The sequence below is a fragment of the Symphalangus syndactylus genome, chromosome 10 (genome assembly GCF_028878055.3).
Source record: "Symphalangus syndactylus isolate Jambi chromosome 10, NHGRI_mSymSyn1-v2.1_pri, whole genome shotgun sequence".
NCBI lineage: Eukaryota > Metazoa > Chordata > Mammalia > Primates > Hylobatidae > Symphalangus > Symphalangus syndactylus.
The window spans coordinates 115959656-115977022 of NC_072432.2; the positions used below are offsets into that span (position 1 = coordinate 115959656).

General features: G+C 45.1%; 1 protein-coding gene across 4 annotated transcripts in view; it reads right to left on the reverse strand.

Moving 5' to 3' along the window:
* Positions 1-17367, reverse strand: part of PEBP4 (phosphatidylethanolamine binding protein 4) — a 287960-nt gene that overhangs the window by 221564 nt on the left and 49029 nt on the right. The window contains exon 1 of one of the 4 annotated variants that reach the window (XM_055295679.2): positions 8843-8947. The exons of 2 other annotated variants lie outside the window; for them this stretch is intronic. The gene's annotated coding sequence lies outside the window, so the exon portion shown is untranslated. Of the gene's footprint in view, positions 1-8525; positions 8707-8842; positions 8948-17367 lie in introns of those variants that run through there. One more of the 4 variants, XM_055295678.2, reaches the window with a different exon arrangement.

A 17367-nucleotide genomic window follows, 5' to 3' on the forward strand; every position in this document is an offset into this window, starting at 1 on the left:
AAAAATCATCCTGGGGATGTCAGCAAAATGGATGATTAGGAAGCTCCAAGCTCTTGTTCCCTCATGGAAAGCTAAACACACATACACACACACACCCAGAGAGACAGAGAGAGAAGTGGATGAACTAACTTTATAGAAGGTCTGGAAAATAGCCAAAGGTTAGAGCAGCCAAGTAAATGCCTAATCAAGGAAAGCCTCCTTAACCACATCCTGGGTGAGAGAAGGAGACCCCGTCTCAAAAAAATTTTTAAAAGCCTCCTTCAAAATAATAGGAATTTTTCCAGACATGGTGACTCATGCCTGTAACCCCAGTACTTTGGGAGGCTGAGGTGGGCAGATCATCTGAGGTCAGGAGTACAAGACCAGCCTGTCCAACATGGTGAAACCCCATCTCTACTAAAAATACAAAAATTAGGCAGGCATGGTGACAGGCACCTGTAATCCCAGCTATTTGTGAGGCTAAAGCAGAAGAATCGCTTGAACCCAGGAGGTGGAGATTGCAGTGAGCCAAGATCATACTACTGCACTCTAGCCTGGGCAACAGAACGAGACTCTATCTCCAAAAAAAAAAAAAGTTGGAAATTTCATTATCTTTCTACCTTGTTCCACCTCTACTGCCAGCAGTATTGGTCTGGAGGAGATAGTAGCTCAAGCCCCAGCTCTCCCTTAAACTCAAAGAAGCAGAGCCAGACCCATCATGTGCAATGCTCTAATCTGTCTGGGGTCTGCCTACAGGACTAGTCTCTGCTTTGCCTAACGGAAAAGGGCAGCATTGCTTATGAAAACAGCAGAGTGACTACAGACCTTCAGACACTGAAGACAAAGATTACAGATTGAGACATACAATAGACCATCTAAGGCCCCAAGAAGCTCAAGGAATTTCAAGTAAAATAAACTCAAAGAGACCTATGCCGAGACATATTAGAATCAAACTGTTGGAAGCCAAAGACAAAGAGAGAATTTTGAAAGCAATAAGAGAGAAGACTCATCATGCATAGGGATCCTCAATAAAATTATCAGCCAATGTATCAGCAGAAACTTTGAAGCCCAGGGGGCATTGAGATGATATAAAGTACTGAAAGAAGAAAAGTTGTCAATTAAGAATTCTATGTCCAGCAAAAGTATCTTCCAAAATATTAGTAAGAGAGAAATTAAGAAAGTCCCAGATAAACAAAAGCTTAGGGAGTTGATTACCACCAGCCCTGCCCTGCAAGAAATGCTGAAAGTAGACCTTCAGGTTGAAATGAAAAGATGACAGTAAGTTGAAACTAGGTGAAGAAATATGTTGAGACCTTTGTTTAAGGTGAACACACAGACAAATTAAAAAGCCAGTATTATTGTAATTTTGGTTTGCCATTCCACTTTTAAATACAGGATGTCTTAGTCCATTTAGTGTTGTTATAAATGAATTCCTGAGGCTGGATAATTGATAAAGAGGTTTATTTGGCTCATAATTCTGCTGGCCAGAAGACTGCGCATCTGGTGAAAGCCTCAGCCTTTTCCCACTCATTTTAGATGGGAAAGGGAAGCTGGAGTGTGCAGAAATTACACAGTGAAATAGAAAGTAGGAATGAGAAATGGGAGGTGCCAGGCTCTTTTTAACAACCAGTTCTCGTGGAACTAATAAAGTGAGAATGCACTCCCCTGGAAATGCATTCTATTCATGAAAGGTCTGCCCCCAAGACTCGAACACCACCCATTGGGCCCCACCTCCAACACTGGGGATCAAATTTCAACATGAGATTTGCAGGACACAAATATCTAAACTATAGCACAGGATTTAAAGACAATGAATAAAATAATTATAAATCTATGTTAGTGGGTATATAACAACGTAAACTGTAACATCGGTAACAAAATGGGGGGCATGGAGCTGTATAAGTAAAATGTTTGTATGCAATTGAAGTTAAGTTAGTATCAATTCAAATTAGATCATTATAACTTTAGGATGTTAGATGTAATTCCCATGGTAACCACAAAATGTATTTATAGAATATACACAAAAGGAAATGAGAAGTGAATAAAACATGTCACTACAAAAAAATCAACTAAATGTAAAGAAAGGTAGAAATGGAGGAAATGAGGAACACAGAAAGCTGAAAACCAGCCAGATGCAGTGGCACATGCCTGTACTTCCAGCTGCTTGGGAGGCTGATGTGAGAGGATCACTTGAGCCTAGGAGTTTGAGGCCAGCCTGGGCCACATAGTGAGACCCCATCTCTTAAGAATGCAAGCAAGCAAGCAAGCGAGAAGAGCTAAAACACACAGAAAACAAATAACAAAATGGCAAAATAAGTCATTGAGTCATTGTTTATCAGTAAATGGATTTAAATTTAAATTTAATTGGTTTTAATGCCTCAGTCAAAAGTTATAAACCAGCAGATTAGATTTTTAAAAAATGATTCAATTATATACTGTCCACAATAGACTTGCTTTAGCTCTAAGGACACAAATAGATTGAAAGAGAAAGGATTTAAAAAGATATCCTATGTACACAGTAACGAAAAGAGAACAGGGATGGCTATATTAATATCAGACAAAATGGATTTTAAAGTCTAGTTCTACAAGAGACAAAGAAGGGCATTATATATTGATAAGAATCAATTCACCAAGAAGATATAACAGTTATAAACCTATATGCACCAAACATCAGGGATCCAAAATATATAAGCATACAAGGGTAGAATTGAAGGGAAAAATAGGTAGCTTAACAAAGCAATTGGAGACTTCAGTACTCCACTTTTAATAGTGAATAGAACAACTAGGCAGAAGACCAATTAGAGAAATAGGAGACTGGCTGGGCATGGTGGCTCACACCTCTCATCCCAGCACTTTGGGAGGCCGAGATGGGTGGATCACTTGAGGTCCGGAGTTCAAGAACAGCCTGGCCAACATGGAGAAACTATGTCTCTACTAAAAATACAAAAATTAGCTGGGCATGGTGGCAGGCACCTGTAGTCCCATCCCAGCTACTTGGGAGGCTGAGGCAGGAGAATTGCTTGAACCTGGGAGGCGGAGGTTGCAGTGAGCGGAGATCACTCCACTGCAGTCCAGCCTGGGCGGCAGAGTGAGACTGTCTCAAAAACAAAAAACACAATACATCCCTAAGCCAAAAATTTGAATTCTGAAATGCTTCAAAATTCAAAACTTTGACGGCCTATGGAATACCACAAGTGAAAAATCCTACACCTGACCTCATGTGATGGGTCACAGTCAAAACTTTGTTTTATGCACAACATTATTCACAATATTGTATAAAATTATCTTTAGGCTGTGTATAAGCTGTATATAAACATAAATAAATTTCATGTTTAGACTTAGGTCCCATCTCCAAAATATCTCATATATGCAAATATTCTAAAATCTGAAAAATTTGAAATTTGAAATACTTCTTGTCCCAAGTGTTTTCAATAAGAGAAACTCAACTGGTATACCAAGATGTATGGGATGCAGTGAAAGCTGTACATGCTGTAAAATAGCTATAAAAGCTTACAGTGAGAAGTTGTAAATGCTTATATTAAAAAAGAAGGAGGATCTCAAATCAACAACCTAAATTTACACCTTAACAAGCTAGGAAAAAAAAAAAAAAAAAAAAAGAACAAGATAACCCAAAGCTAGCAGAAAGAAATACTAAAGATTGCAAAAGACATAAAATAGAGAACAGAAAACAGAAAATCAACAAAATCAAAAGTTGTTTCTTTGAAAAACATCAGTAAAATTGACCCTTTCAGCCAGATTAATTAAAAAACAGAGAAGACTCAAATTACTAAAATGAGAAATGAAGGTGAGGAGATTACTCTAAAATTTATAAAAATAAAAATATAAATAAAATTTTACAGAAATAAAAAGGGTGATAAGAGATTAATATAAACAATGGGTAAGGTTGTTGGTTATGTAATAAATTTGATAACCCAGCTGAAATGGACAAATTCCTGGAAACATAAAACCTACCAAGACTGAATCATAAAGAGATGGAAAGCCTGAATAGATCCACAACGAGTAAGAAGATTGAAGCAGTAATCAAAAATGCCCCAGTGAAGAAAAGTTCTGAACCAGATAGTTTTACTGGTGATTTCTACCAAACATTTAAAGAAGAATGAACACTCATCCTTCTCAAACTCTTCCAAAACATTGGACAGAATATTCCCTGAGTCACTCTGTGAAGCCAGCATTACTATGATAGCAAAGCCAACTTTCTAACCAAAGTTAGAAAAGAAAACCACAAAGCAATATCCCTTAGAAACTCTGATGCAAAAGTCCCCAACAAAATATTAGCATAGATAATTCAACAGTACAGTGATAGGATTATACAACATAACCAAGTGAGATTTATTTCTGGAATGCAAGCATGATTCAACATATAAACACCAATCAACATAATAACACCACATTAATAGAATGAAGGAAAAATACTACATGGTCATCTCAATTGATGCAAAAAAAGCATTTGGCAAAACTCAACACACTTCCATGGTAAAAACAAACTAGGAAGGGAAAGAAGCTTCCTCAATATGATAAAGGCCATATACAAAAAGCCCACAGATAACAACATACTCAATGGTGACAGACTTCAAGTTTTCCTCTAAGATCAGGAACAAAACAAGGATGCATGCATTTGCCACTCTTATTCAACATAAATAGAAAGTTCTAGCCAGAGCAATTATGCAAGAAAAAGAAATAAAAGTCATCCAAATTAGAAAGGAAGAAGTACAATTATCTGTTTGCAGATGACAATCTTACATATAGAAAACCCTAATTTTTTAAAAAAGAAAAACTGTTAGAGCTAATAAGCAAATTCAGTAAAGTAGTAATTTACAAAATCAACAAACAAAAATCAAATGCATTTCTTTGCTCTAAAAACGAAGAATTCAAATAGGAAATTAGGAAAACAACTCTATTTATGATTACATAACGCAGAATAAACTAGGAATAAACTTAACCAAGGAAGTGAAAGACTTGCACACTGAAACTACAAAATTTTGCTAAAATAAATTAAAGAAGAGATAAACAAAGGTAAAGACATTCAATGCTCATGGAGTGGAAGACTTAATATTGTTAAAATGACAAAGTTACTCAAAGTGACCTATAGATTAATTGCAACTCCTATCAAAATGCCAATTTTTTTTTTTTTTTACAGAAATAGAAAAACCCATCCTAAAATTTATATATAATCTCATGGGACCCCAAATAGTCAAAACAATCTTGAAAAGAAAACATAGTTGAAGGACTCATACTTTCTGATTACAAAACTTACTACAAAGCTACAGTAATCCAAATAGTTTGGTACTGGCATAAAGACAGATGAATAGGCCAGCAGAATAGACTAGAGAGCCCAGAAATAAACCCTCATATGTGTGTATGTGTGTATATGTGTATGTATGTATGTGTGTGTGTGTGTGTGTGTGTGTGTGTGTGTTCAAATGATTTTCAGCAAGGGTGCTGAAAATGATTCTGGGACAAGTGGATAGCCACATGCAAAAGAATGAAGTTGGATCCTTGCTTTACACCAGATATAAAAATTAACTCAAAATGGATCAAAGATCTAAATATAAGAGCTGAAACCACAAAACTCTTAGAATAAAACACAGGGAAAAAGCTTCATGACATTGGATTTGGCATTGATTTACATAGGACACCAAAAGCAGAGGCAGCAAAAGTAGACTGACAAATTGAACTCCATGAAAATGGAAAACTTTTGGGCATCAAAGGACACTATCAAGACAGTGAAGAGATAACCTGCAGAATGAGAGAAAAAAAAATCCCAGGAACTAGTGTTCTCTAGAACCCCCTTCAGCAACACTGGCCACTCCATCCTCTTCACTGTGTAGACCTCTTGTTCAGCCTGTGTGGACTACTCTTTGTCTTCCCAATCAGCTATGCTCTCTCCCACCTCTAGGCCTTTTTGCACAAACCATTCTGTCTATAATGGACACCTTTGTCTCCTGCCCCATGACCCACCTGGCTTACTTTTGCTCACCTTCATGTGCTATTTAAACATCACTTCCTTTAGGGTACCTTCCTGGGTATCTTGTCATATCTGCAGACAGCATCTGCAGTACTTCCACCAGGATAGTATAATAGTAGCTGGCCATTTTTGTTTATTTACTTTTATTTCTCTGTCACTAGGCTGTTACCTTCACGAAGGAGGGACCCCATGTAGCCTATGAATTGCTGTGTCTGCCACCAGCACAGCGCCTGGGACCAGCAGGTGCTCCATTACCCCTCGGGGGTTGGGAAAGGGAGAAAATCAGAGAGGGAGGGGTGGATATTGAATTCCTAAAGGTCACGCTTCCCCCGCATTATAGATGTGGGTCTCACTGAAGCTCCAGGAGCAGAGCTGCTCCTCCCACCTCCCATTCATTGATTTCTGCCTTCTGCTCTAGTTTTCTGTGCACATATTTCATCCTGTGAGGGCCCCATTTGTCTCTGCAATCCCCACAGCACTATGAACATAGCAGATGCTTAATAAATCGTTACATAAATAAGCACGCACATATAAAAACCGTATGTTGTAAAGGAACTATTCTGACCTTTGGTTGTCCTACTTAAAGACAGAGAAAGAATTCCAAAGTCACCCAACATGCACTTGGGCCATCTTTTGTTACCAACTCTTTGTTGCTTTTTAATGTACCTTTCATTTCAGATGACCAATTTGAAAATTGTCTTGAAATGTAAAAGTATAAAAATATAATTTCTTTTTTTTCTTGGGGAGCGGGGCTTACTTCTAAATGAACAATAAGAATTACATCAAACTTACCATCAGAAACCAGGAAAGCAAGAAGAGAATGGAGTGAAATATTAACAAAGTGTTAAAACTTCCATCAACCTAGAATCTGTATCCAGCGGAATTTTTCTTCAAAGGTGGAGAGGATATGAAGATAAAGAAAAACTGAGAGAAGATTTTGCCGGTACACCTGCCTTGCATGAAATGTTAAAAGAAGCCCTTCAATGAAAAGGAAAATGAAACCTTGGCTCTACACAAAGAATAGAAGAACATCGAAGATGGACTAAATGGAGGTAAAGGAAAATATTTTGGTTTTATTATTCTTAATTGGCCTTATAGATAACTGTTTGTTTAAAATAGTTAAGAACAAGAATGTCTCAAGCGATTATGGCTTATTGTTAAGTGCATGAATGCTAGCAATGTCTAAGAAATGGGAGGAAGGAATGGGGAATGCTCTGTTACAGGGTATCTGCACTTGCTGTTGTTTTAAGAGATGTTTGCTTTCCTTCTATCAAGCAGAAGACAGAGGAATTCGTGGTGGCAATGATGGGGCTGGCAAAGAGAGCTCCAGGGCTGGATTCTCCCAACGATTGTATTCCCCGGGAGTCAGGAGTCTGTGAGATAAACCCAGCTCTGACCCCTTCCCTCACCCCTCCATTTATCCAAAGGTCCTGCTAGACCTCGGGCCAGAGGCTGGGGGCCAGGACTTTTCCACTTGAGGGACACAAGTTCTTCTTTTAGGTAGCCCCAGCTTGTTGGTCTCAGCAACCGACGGTTGACTTAATAAGCCCATTTCATTAATAGATGCACATTGCATGTATTAATAAATCACTTCACCCATGGAATGGCAGGCTCCAAAGGGGCTATGAAATGGTGGTGCCTCACGCAATCACCCTTGAAAAGTTGAACGTTTTGTCCATCTGGTGGAGATGAGAACTGAACTCAGAGCCTACTGAAGCTATGTATTTACCTTGCCTCTCTTTGCAGGGACAGAGTCAATCTCAGGTCCCCCCTACATTTCTCAGGATAGGAGGAAATGGGGATCCTTCTTCCTATATCATGGAAGGGGGAATGAGGACCTCACAGAGGAAAGAAACTCACTAAATCTGTCAGAAGTAGGGCCTGCCTGAAATCAGTGAGGCTCATCGCAGCCCAAAATTCAGGCAGTGAGAAACTCACCAAAGCGGCCTTTCTGAGGAGAATTAGAGAAATGTTTGAGGCTCACAGACAGGCACCTAGAAACACCATGAATAAAGTCACAAATAATGCCTCAAATGATGTGCTCAAATCACACTAGAGTGAAAAAATTGGAAACACCACCTTTACCACGAATTTTTTTTTTTTTTTTTTTTTGAGACAGAGTCTTGCTGTCGCCCAGGCTGGAGTGCAGCAGCACGATCTTGGCTCACGGCAAGCTCCACCTCCCAGGTTCATGCCATTCTCCTGCCTCAGCCTCCCAAGTAGCTGGGACTGCAAGTGACCGCCGCCACGCCTGGCTAATTTTTTTGTATTTTCAGTAGAGACGGGGTTTCACCGTGTTAGCCAGGATGGTCTCGATCTCCTGACCTGGTGATCTGCCTGCCTCGGCCTCCCAAAGTGCTGGGATTACAGGCATGAGCCACCATGCCCAGTCTTTACCACGAATTTCTAACAGCTCCCTAGGCCAAGGTGTTTTCTGTCTCCTCTGTCTCCTCTCTCTCAAAGCAAATTCCTACCTCACACAAACAGGGGAGAAAAGCCCTTGTCACTTGCCCAGAACAGTGTGGGAGCTGTTGGGTGCTGGCTGCGGGAAGGTACATACCTTGACAGGTTTCTGGCCTGGAGAACATGGGGAGAAAGTTCCCTCCAGGGTGACCCTCAGTTTGAGCCCTTAAGGTAATCAGAGCCAGCGGATGTTGAGAGTTTGAGAGGTTCAGGAAGGTTCCTGGAGCCACAGGAGAGGAGGGAGCCGTTGGCGGTTAGGGAGACAGTTGGAGAAGGTTCTAGGGGAGTTCCAGGGAGGAGCCGATATGTAGGGCAGGAGAGAATAGGAAAAGAAGAATGGGTGGGTTTGCCAGCATTCCTCCTTCCAAGGATTCTAAGGAAAAAGAGTGGAAACTGCAAAGACAATTCTCTTACCGTTTCTCCTTTCAAGATGCACAGAGTCAGGCAGAACGGACGCTAGAGATGCAGAAAAAGAAGGCCGCAGAGACAGGTGCAGAAGGTTGGAGGGAGGAACCACTGAGACCAGTGTCCAGGGAAAGATGTCCAACGTTTGACCACGGAGAGCACCAGGCCCTCAGCCACAGACAGGAGAGACTGGGATTGACAATTATCTTCAGAGCTCCCAGTCTGGAGGCATTGGTTGATTAAGGCGGAGTTTCACTCCTGTTGCACAGGCCGGAGTGCAATTGCGCGATCTGGGCTCACTGCAACCTGTGCCTCCGGGGTTCAAGCGATTCTCATGCCTCAGACTCCTGAGAAGCTGGTATTACAGGCGCCCACTACCATGCCCAGCTAATTTTTTTTTTTTTTTTATAGTTTTAGTAGAGACGGGTTTCACCACGTTGGCCAGGCTGGTCTCAAACCCCTGACCTCAGGTGATCCACCCAACTTGGCCTCCCAAAGTGCTGGGATTATAGGCATGAGCCACCCACAGCACCTGGCCATTGGAGGGATTTAGAATCGTCCCCTTCCCCAACAAGTGTGGCCTGGAACCTGCAGAATAGTGGAGACCACCACCACCACCTGGCTCAGACCCAGGTCTTCCAGGCTGGCTCACACTTGGGGAAGATTCTGCCAATCAGGTAACTAAGCCCAGGGCAAGTACGTGGTTTTCAGGTCCTGGGTTTCCTGCTGTGTTTTAAATGACCACACCTGGAACCATCTCCTTACTTTCTTTCTAGAGAATTCCTCCCAGGAAAATCAACAAATCAATGAGAAGTCAAACACTTACCCAGTAGTTTTGCACAGTAGACCACCTGAGGAATTCCTGAAAAACACCAATGCCTGGCCCCACCCCAGGTGAATTAGACCAGAATCTCGGAGGGTGAAGCCTAGACATGGAGGGTTTCAAATGCTTCCCAGGTGACTCTCATATGCAGCCAGGCTGGAGAGTCCTTGTATTCAATCTAGATAAATAGCAGGCATGAGGCAGGTGCTGAAGGTGCAAAGATGAACAAGGTGAAGATCCCGCTCTTGATAAGCTCACAGCTTAGGAAGGGAGATGAGCATCCAAACAAACAAATAGCCAGGTGTGGTAGCTCAAACCTGTAATCCCAACACAATGGGAGGCTGAGGCGGGAGGATTACTTGAATCAAGGAGTTCAAGACCAGCCTGGGCAACATAGTGAGACACCCCCCCCCCCACCCACCATCTCTACAAAAAAAAAAGAAAAGAAAGAAAGAAAGAAAAAAATTAGCCATGTGTGGTAGTGCACACCTTGAGGCTGAGGAGGGAGGAATGCTTGAGCCTGGGAGGTAGAGGCTACAGTTAGCCATGTTTGTGCCACTGCACTTCAGCCTAGAGTGAGACTCTGTCTAAAGAAAACAAAACGAAACAAAAAAACACAGAAAACAAAATCACCAACTGTGGGCCGGGTGTAGTGGCTCACGCCTGTAACCCTAACACTTTGGGAGTCCATGGCGGGTGGATCACTTGAGGTCAGGAGTTTGAAACCAGCCTGGCCAACATGGTGAAACCCCGTCTCTACTAAAACTTCAAAAAAAATTAGCCAGATGTGGTGGCACACACCTATAATCCCAGCTACTTGGGAGGCTGAGGCAGGGGAATTGCTTGAACCTGGGAGGTGGAAGTTGCAGTGAGCTGAGATCACACCACTACCACTGCACTCTAGCCTAGGCAACAGAGTGAAACTCCATCTCAAAAAAAAAAAAAAAAGAAAAATCACCAACTGTGTGCTGAGTTCAGTCATAGAAGCACTCCCAGATTAAAGAGGAGGGTGTGTTAATCATGTTTTTCAAAAAAATTTTTTTAGAGGATAGGGTCTTATTCTGTTGCCCAGGCTGGAGTGCAGTGGTGCAATCATAGCTCACTTCAGCCTTGAACTCCTGGACTCCAGGGATCTTCCCACATAGCTAGGACTACAGTCCACACACCACCATGTCCAGCTAATTTTTTAAATTTTTGTAGAGATGGGAGTCTCACTATGCTACCCAGGCTGGTCTGGAACTCCTGCGCTGAAGCCATCCTCCTGTCTTGGCCTCCCAAAGCACTGGGATTAGAGGTGTGAGCCCTTGTGCCCAACCAATCATGTTTTTTTTTTTTTTTATTTTGTTTTGTTTTGTTTGAGATGGAGTTTCACTCTCGTTGCCCAGGCTGGAGTGCAGTGGCGCGATCTCGGCTCACCGCAACCTCTGCCTCCCGGGCTCAAGCGATTCTCCTGCCTCAGCCTCCCGAGTAGCTGGGATTACAGGCATGTGCCACCACTCCAGCTAATTTTGTATTTTTAGTAGAGACGGGGTTTCTCCGTGTTGGTCAGGCTGATCTTGAACTCTCACCCGCCTTGGCCTCCCAAAGTGCTGGGATTACAGGCGTGAGCCACCGTGCCTGGCTATATTTTTAATTTTCTGTATTTTATGATGGTTTGACATCTTGAGGGCCCTGCTGGCCTAGAAAAGACTGTCCCTCCCAGGGCCAGCTAATTCCTAGAGACAGTAAATAACTTTCCTGTGAACTTGCCTTTCATGTGCACATCAGCCAATTCATTCCCCAACCCCCAACCACCTCCTTTATCTACTGTCACACCCAGCCAATATTCCCCCTGCCCTAAATCACCCCACACCAACATCATGCAAACCAGCCAATCCGGCTGGGCGCAGTGGCTCACGCCTGTAATCCCAGCACTTTGGGAGGTCGAGGCGGGCGGATCACAAGGTCAGGAGATCGAGACCATCCTGGCTAACACGGTGAAACCCCGTCTCTACTAAAAATACAAAAAATTAGCCGGGCGAGGTGGTGGGCGCCTGCAGTCCCAGCTACAGGGGAGGCTGAAGCAGGAGAATGGCGTGAACCCTGGGAGGCGGAGCCTGCAGTGAGCCGAGATCGTGCCACTGCATTCCAGCCTGGGCTGGGTGACAGCGAGACTCCGTCTCAAAAAAAAAAACCAGCCAATCCTCAACCAGGTCAGCCACTCAACCTGCCCCTTCCTTCTTTCCTTCCCATAGGAAACACAATCAGGGCCCTACTTTGTCCCAGCTCCTCCTGCCTCCTGAGCTACCAGGTGCTTCCCCACGTGGCCCTGCACGATGTGGTGTGCCCCTTTCTCTTGGAAACTGCAGATAATAAATACTTTCAGTGGCATTGGCCTCTTTGTGTTGTCACTTGGTAACCTCTGTCAGTTAAAATCCCACCAATACAATCAAGACAGAGGGTATGATTCTCTTACCGAGTGAGGGTCAGAAAAGGCTTTGCGAGAGGGACAGGAGGAGGTGAGAAGGCACTGAGGCGGAAGGGCGCGGAGGCTGGTGGACAAGGAGCAGGATGTGATTGTTGGAGCACAAAACACAAGGGACCAAGAGAGGTGGGGTGGGGACAGCATGCAAGTCTTAGGCTGGATCGGGGAACCCTGGGGCAGCATGGGATGCCCCCCTTTCGTATTGTCACTCGGCCTTACAACATCTCTAAGAGCTGGAGAGAAGACAGGAGACTATTCTACAGATGGGAAACTGGGGCATACTGAAGAGTTGATTCTTCCTTAAATAAGAGCGGACTTACGCACTTGTCTTCTCTCCAAGTCCTCCGAACTGACCCATTTCTCAGTATGGGTTTCTGTGAGGTTAACAAGGTCATAGTGGAGAGGCTTCAGGCTGGCACCAACATTCCTGGCCCGAAACTACGGGAAGACAGCCTATACTGGCAAAACTCCTTTTTAAGACAGAAGATACGTGCTTTGGGCATGGACCTACCACTGCTGGCTTGTGCCTTAGTCAAGCTTCCTATTTTTTCTATTCCTGTTTCCTCATCTTTAGAGTGGGTGTACTAACCCATGGGTCATGCAGACGAGGAAGGGGAAGGGTGAGCACAGTGTTTGACACATAGTATGTTTGATTCCATCTTTTCCCTCTTATTTCTTTATTGAGACAGGATCCTGCTGTGTCGCCCAGGCTGGAGTGCAGTGATGCGATCACAGCTCACTGCAGCCTTCAACCCTCCAGGCTCAAGCAATCCTCCCACCTCAGCCTCCTGGGTGGCCGGCCCTACAGGCACACGCCACCACACCTGGGTAATTTTTTGTTTTTGTTTTTGTTTTGTAAAGACGAGGTTTTGCCATGTTGCCCAGGTTGGTCTCGAACCTCTGGGCTCAAGCAATCCTCTCACCTTGGCCTCCTAAAGTGCTGGGATTATAGGCATCACCTACAGTGCCCAGCCTTATCTTTTCCCTCTTAAACCAAGAAAAATTCTAACTCTGATGAGAATAAAAAGAGAGGGGATCCATCAAAACTGCAAGACAGCAGCTCAGGAGGTGCCAAGGGATGATAGTTCAGTAAGGGCATCTCTTCCAGGCGATCAGTGCCATAAGGGGCTCCTTGGGGCTGTTGATCTGCGGAGGAACCACAAGATCTGCTCAGCTAGCCAGTGTCAGCTTCCATCATCTTGTGCTAAATAAGGCCTGTCACTTTCCTGGAGAGCCTCCAGAGAAAACTGCAGGGCAAACAGATGTTGCAATAGGCCCAAGGAGCTCAGATACCCACCCATCCTGTTTCCTGAGCTTCTCTATAGAAAGGCAAGGCTGGGGATAGTCTTTTCCATCCCCACTCTCTGCCTCCAGGTCGTTTGCTCCACGTGGGTGCTTTGTGCCCCTAGAGCTGTTCCAATGACAACAACAGCTTTTATTGACCGAGCACTCACTGTGTGCAAAGGAGTATGTAAGCACGCATAACCAGCACTGTTCCATTTCCTCCTCCCACAGCCCTGTGGCGTGGGGACTCTTACCCCGCTTTACAGCTGAAGCTTGGTGTGATTGAAAACTTTATCCAAGGTCACACAGCTAGTGAACGGAAGAGCTGGATCCCAACCCAGATCTGCCTGAATCCAAAGCCTGTATGCTTCCTCCCTGCACGAGGGTGTCCTGGGCCACTTGCATTTTCCAGCCTCAGTCCAAAGGCCTGTGGACAACGAACCTTTGTTGTGCAGGCTGTATCTCTTTGATTCAGTTCACCCAAACTGTGACACTTTGGATCTTCCCTCTTTGATACCTCTCCTGCGTCTCATCTTATTAATTCATGCATACATCAAATCAACAGATTTCCATTGGGGTCCTCTCCAGGCCAGGTGTCGAGTACCTCTGAGGCTGCGTGGCCCCTTCCCACTACACCAGTGTGCAATTAGAAAAAAAAATAAAAGAAGTGATTTCAGCTGGGTCTAGAGTGGAGTTTAGCTGATCCCTTCTGGGAAGTGAGTAGAGTAGCTGCCCAAGCAATTTAAATATCCATGGGCCACCTGGGCACAGTGGCGCACATCTATAATCCCAGCAGATTGCCTGAGCTCAGGAGTTCGAGACCAGCCTGGGCAACACGGTGAAACCCCTGTCTCTACTGAAACACAAAAAATTAGCCAGGCATGGCAGCGTGCGCCTGTAGTCCTAGCAACCCGGGAGGTGGAGGTTGCAGTGAGCTGAGATCATGCCTCTGCACTCCAGCCTGGGCAACAGAGCGAGACTCCATCTCAATTAAAAAAAAAAAAAAATCCTTGCCTAGCCACGTACAATGCAATGTCCTAAGCTCTGGGGCTTACTGCCACAACAAATGCAACACAATATTCACCTCCACAGTTTAATGGGAAAGACGAACATTTATGTAACGGACACCAAAACAAGACAGCCTGTGATAAGGCTATAACAAAGGGGTAAACTAGTAGGGAAACTTGTGAGAACAGATTTGAGGAAGACTTCACCGTAGAGAAGGTATTTTACAATGAGTCTTGGAGGCTGTTTACCGTGAGCTCATCCTTTTTCTCCGTGAGGGGGACTAGAACTCTTGCATCGAATCCTTCAAGGCCTGTCTGAGTCCCAAGCTCTGACATCTGATTAGGTATTGCTGCAGAGTCTCATTAGAGCGGCCCTGGCTCTGAAGCACCTCTTCAATGAGTCCTCGCACCAATTGCAGCCTTCGGTTTGAGGGCTGATGGCTGTCACACTGCCCGGTGGAGGAGTGAAGGCAGCCAAGTCATTAAGCCTGAAGCCACCGACAGCAAGTGTGCGCTGGGAGCCGTGAGAGGCTTGGCCCGTGTGTCAGAACATTTGCAGACACCGGCCAAGGAATAAAGACCGGGTCTGGGACAAGGCCAGGCTCTTGCTCTTTACCGGGAAAGTCATTTGAGAACTCAGGAAACACAAGAGCGGCCTCCCTGGGCCTTCTGACCTTCCTTCCTGGGCCTTCTGACCTTCCTTCCTCTTTACCCTGGCCTTATTCATGATGTTTGCCTACCTGGGAGGGAGCTTTTTCAGGAAGGTAACTGCTGAGGTCAAGGTGGGACATTGTGGAGCTCACTTTGCCTTTTTTTTTTTTTTTTTTTTTTTGACACACTCACTCTGTCGCCCAGGCTGGAGTATAGTGGTGTGATCTCGGCTCACTACAACCTCCACTTCTGCAACATCCACCTCCAGGTTTCAAGCCATTCTTGTACCTCAGCCTCCCGAGTAGCTAGGTTTACAGGTGCCTGCCACCACGCCCAGCTAATTTTTGTATTTTTAGTAGAGATGGGCTTTCACCATATTGGTCAGGCTGGTCTCGAACTCTTGACCTCAAGTGAGCCACCTGCCTCGGCCTCCCAAAGTGCTGGGATTACAGGCATGAGCCACCATGCCTGGCCAACTGTTTTCCTTTTATATGTAGCAATCATCTCCCAAAGCAACGCCAGACAGGTGAGGGTGGAAGGGTTGAGGGAAGCCTAGTCCTCTGTAGCTCCAGAGGGGAAATGGATCAGGCTACCCAGAGGCAGGTTTCTGCCCAGCATCAGGTCAGCCACCACGGATGAGATGGCTGTTCCTTGCAGGACCACCTGGGGATTCATAAGGGACCCATCAACACAGTGTTTAGATACTGCCCAGGGTGGGGAGAAATGGGAGGAGCCAGCCTAGGGGAGTGTGAAGAGCTTGGGTTCTCACTATCCCAGGCAGAGGAACCAGCTCAGCCCCAAACTCTGATACAGATGGCAGAAAGGAGCTGGCATCCTTCCAGCAGCCCCGTGCTCCTGACACGATCATCTGGGAGGGTTCTGGTGAGTGTGAATGTCTGGCTTTCCTACAGAGAGCCCTCCTTCAAGGGACCCTCTGGAGGAGATATGTCCTGCCAGGAGCATTGCTGAAGGGATCCCACTCTTGAGAATAGGGTGGATTTGGAGCAATGGTTTTTCCACCTGTGCTCTAGGGAGGTGCTTCAAGAACCATTGTGGATGCAAAGTGTGGGGAGGGAAATCTGACTGGTTAGAGCTTGGGCCTGTACAAACTATTCTACAGCAATGTTCTGTTTAGGGTATACTTTAAAGAATAAGGCCGGGTGCGGTGGCTCATGCCTGTAATCCTGGCACTTTGGGAGGCCGAGGTGGGTGGATCACTTGAGGCCAGAAGTTTGAGACCAACCTGGCCAACGTGGTAAAACCCCGTCTCTACTAAAAAAAATACAAAAATTAGCCAGGTGTGGTGGCACATGCATGTAATCCCAGCTATTCAGGAGGCTGAGGCAGGAGAATTTCTTGAACCCGGGAGACAGAGGTTGCAGTGAGCCGAGAACGCGCCACTGAACTCCAGCCTGGGTGACAGAGTGAGACTCTGTCTCAAAAAAAAAAAAAAAAAAAAATTTATATACCAGCAGAATAATTCTGCTGGTAAGTAGTCAAGAACTCACTGAGTGGGCCAATATGTACAAACGCACCTCTTTTGCACCTTTGCTGTCTGCTTTTCTCTGTTCTTGACCTGTGTTGCCCATTTTATCCTCAGAAATACTCTATGAGGTGTGCGGCGACTGGCCCCATTTTCAGGCAAGGAAATGGCACAGAGAGTGGGAGAGCTTGCCCAAGGTTCACGGCTGGTCAATGGCAGTGGCTGGGTTTTAAGCCAGCCACACTGACCCTGGGCCTCCACTCTTTCCCACGGCACTCTCCTGATCCCTCTCCCGACCTCACCTCTGAGGACTATGGTTTGGTGTTTCTGTCTTTGATCAGATGACCCTGGCAACACTGAATGAATGTGCCTGAGTTGACTTCACTGCCGATCCGCTTCCCAAGCCCTGTGTGTCTCGCTTCAGAAGCGCAGTCCTGCAGGGCAGGAAAGCAATCTGATAGAGGGAAGGGGCCTTCCCCAAAGGCCGGCCTGAGGCCCAGCCTGTGTATATGTGCAGCCTGGGTATTTTTCCATAGATGTGAATGGGAAAGGCTTCTGAAATGAGTGGCCTTGGGGGGACTTCCTAAGCTGGTTGGCTAGGGAGTAGTAACATTCCTGAACAATCAGGCTGTCCCCAGTGCCCTGTCTCTGGGCCTCCTCTAGCTCCCTCCCCTTCTGTCTGGGGCCTGCCTTGGGAATGCTCTCTACCCCCTTTACCTGGCTACCAAATCCCACAACACCTAGAATGCCCAGCTCTGGCCCGGTGCCTTCTTCAAGCTTTCCTAATGGTCCCCTGGGCCAGCATCACTCAGACTGAGACAT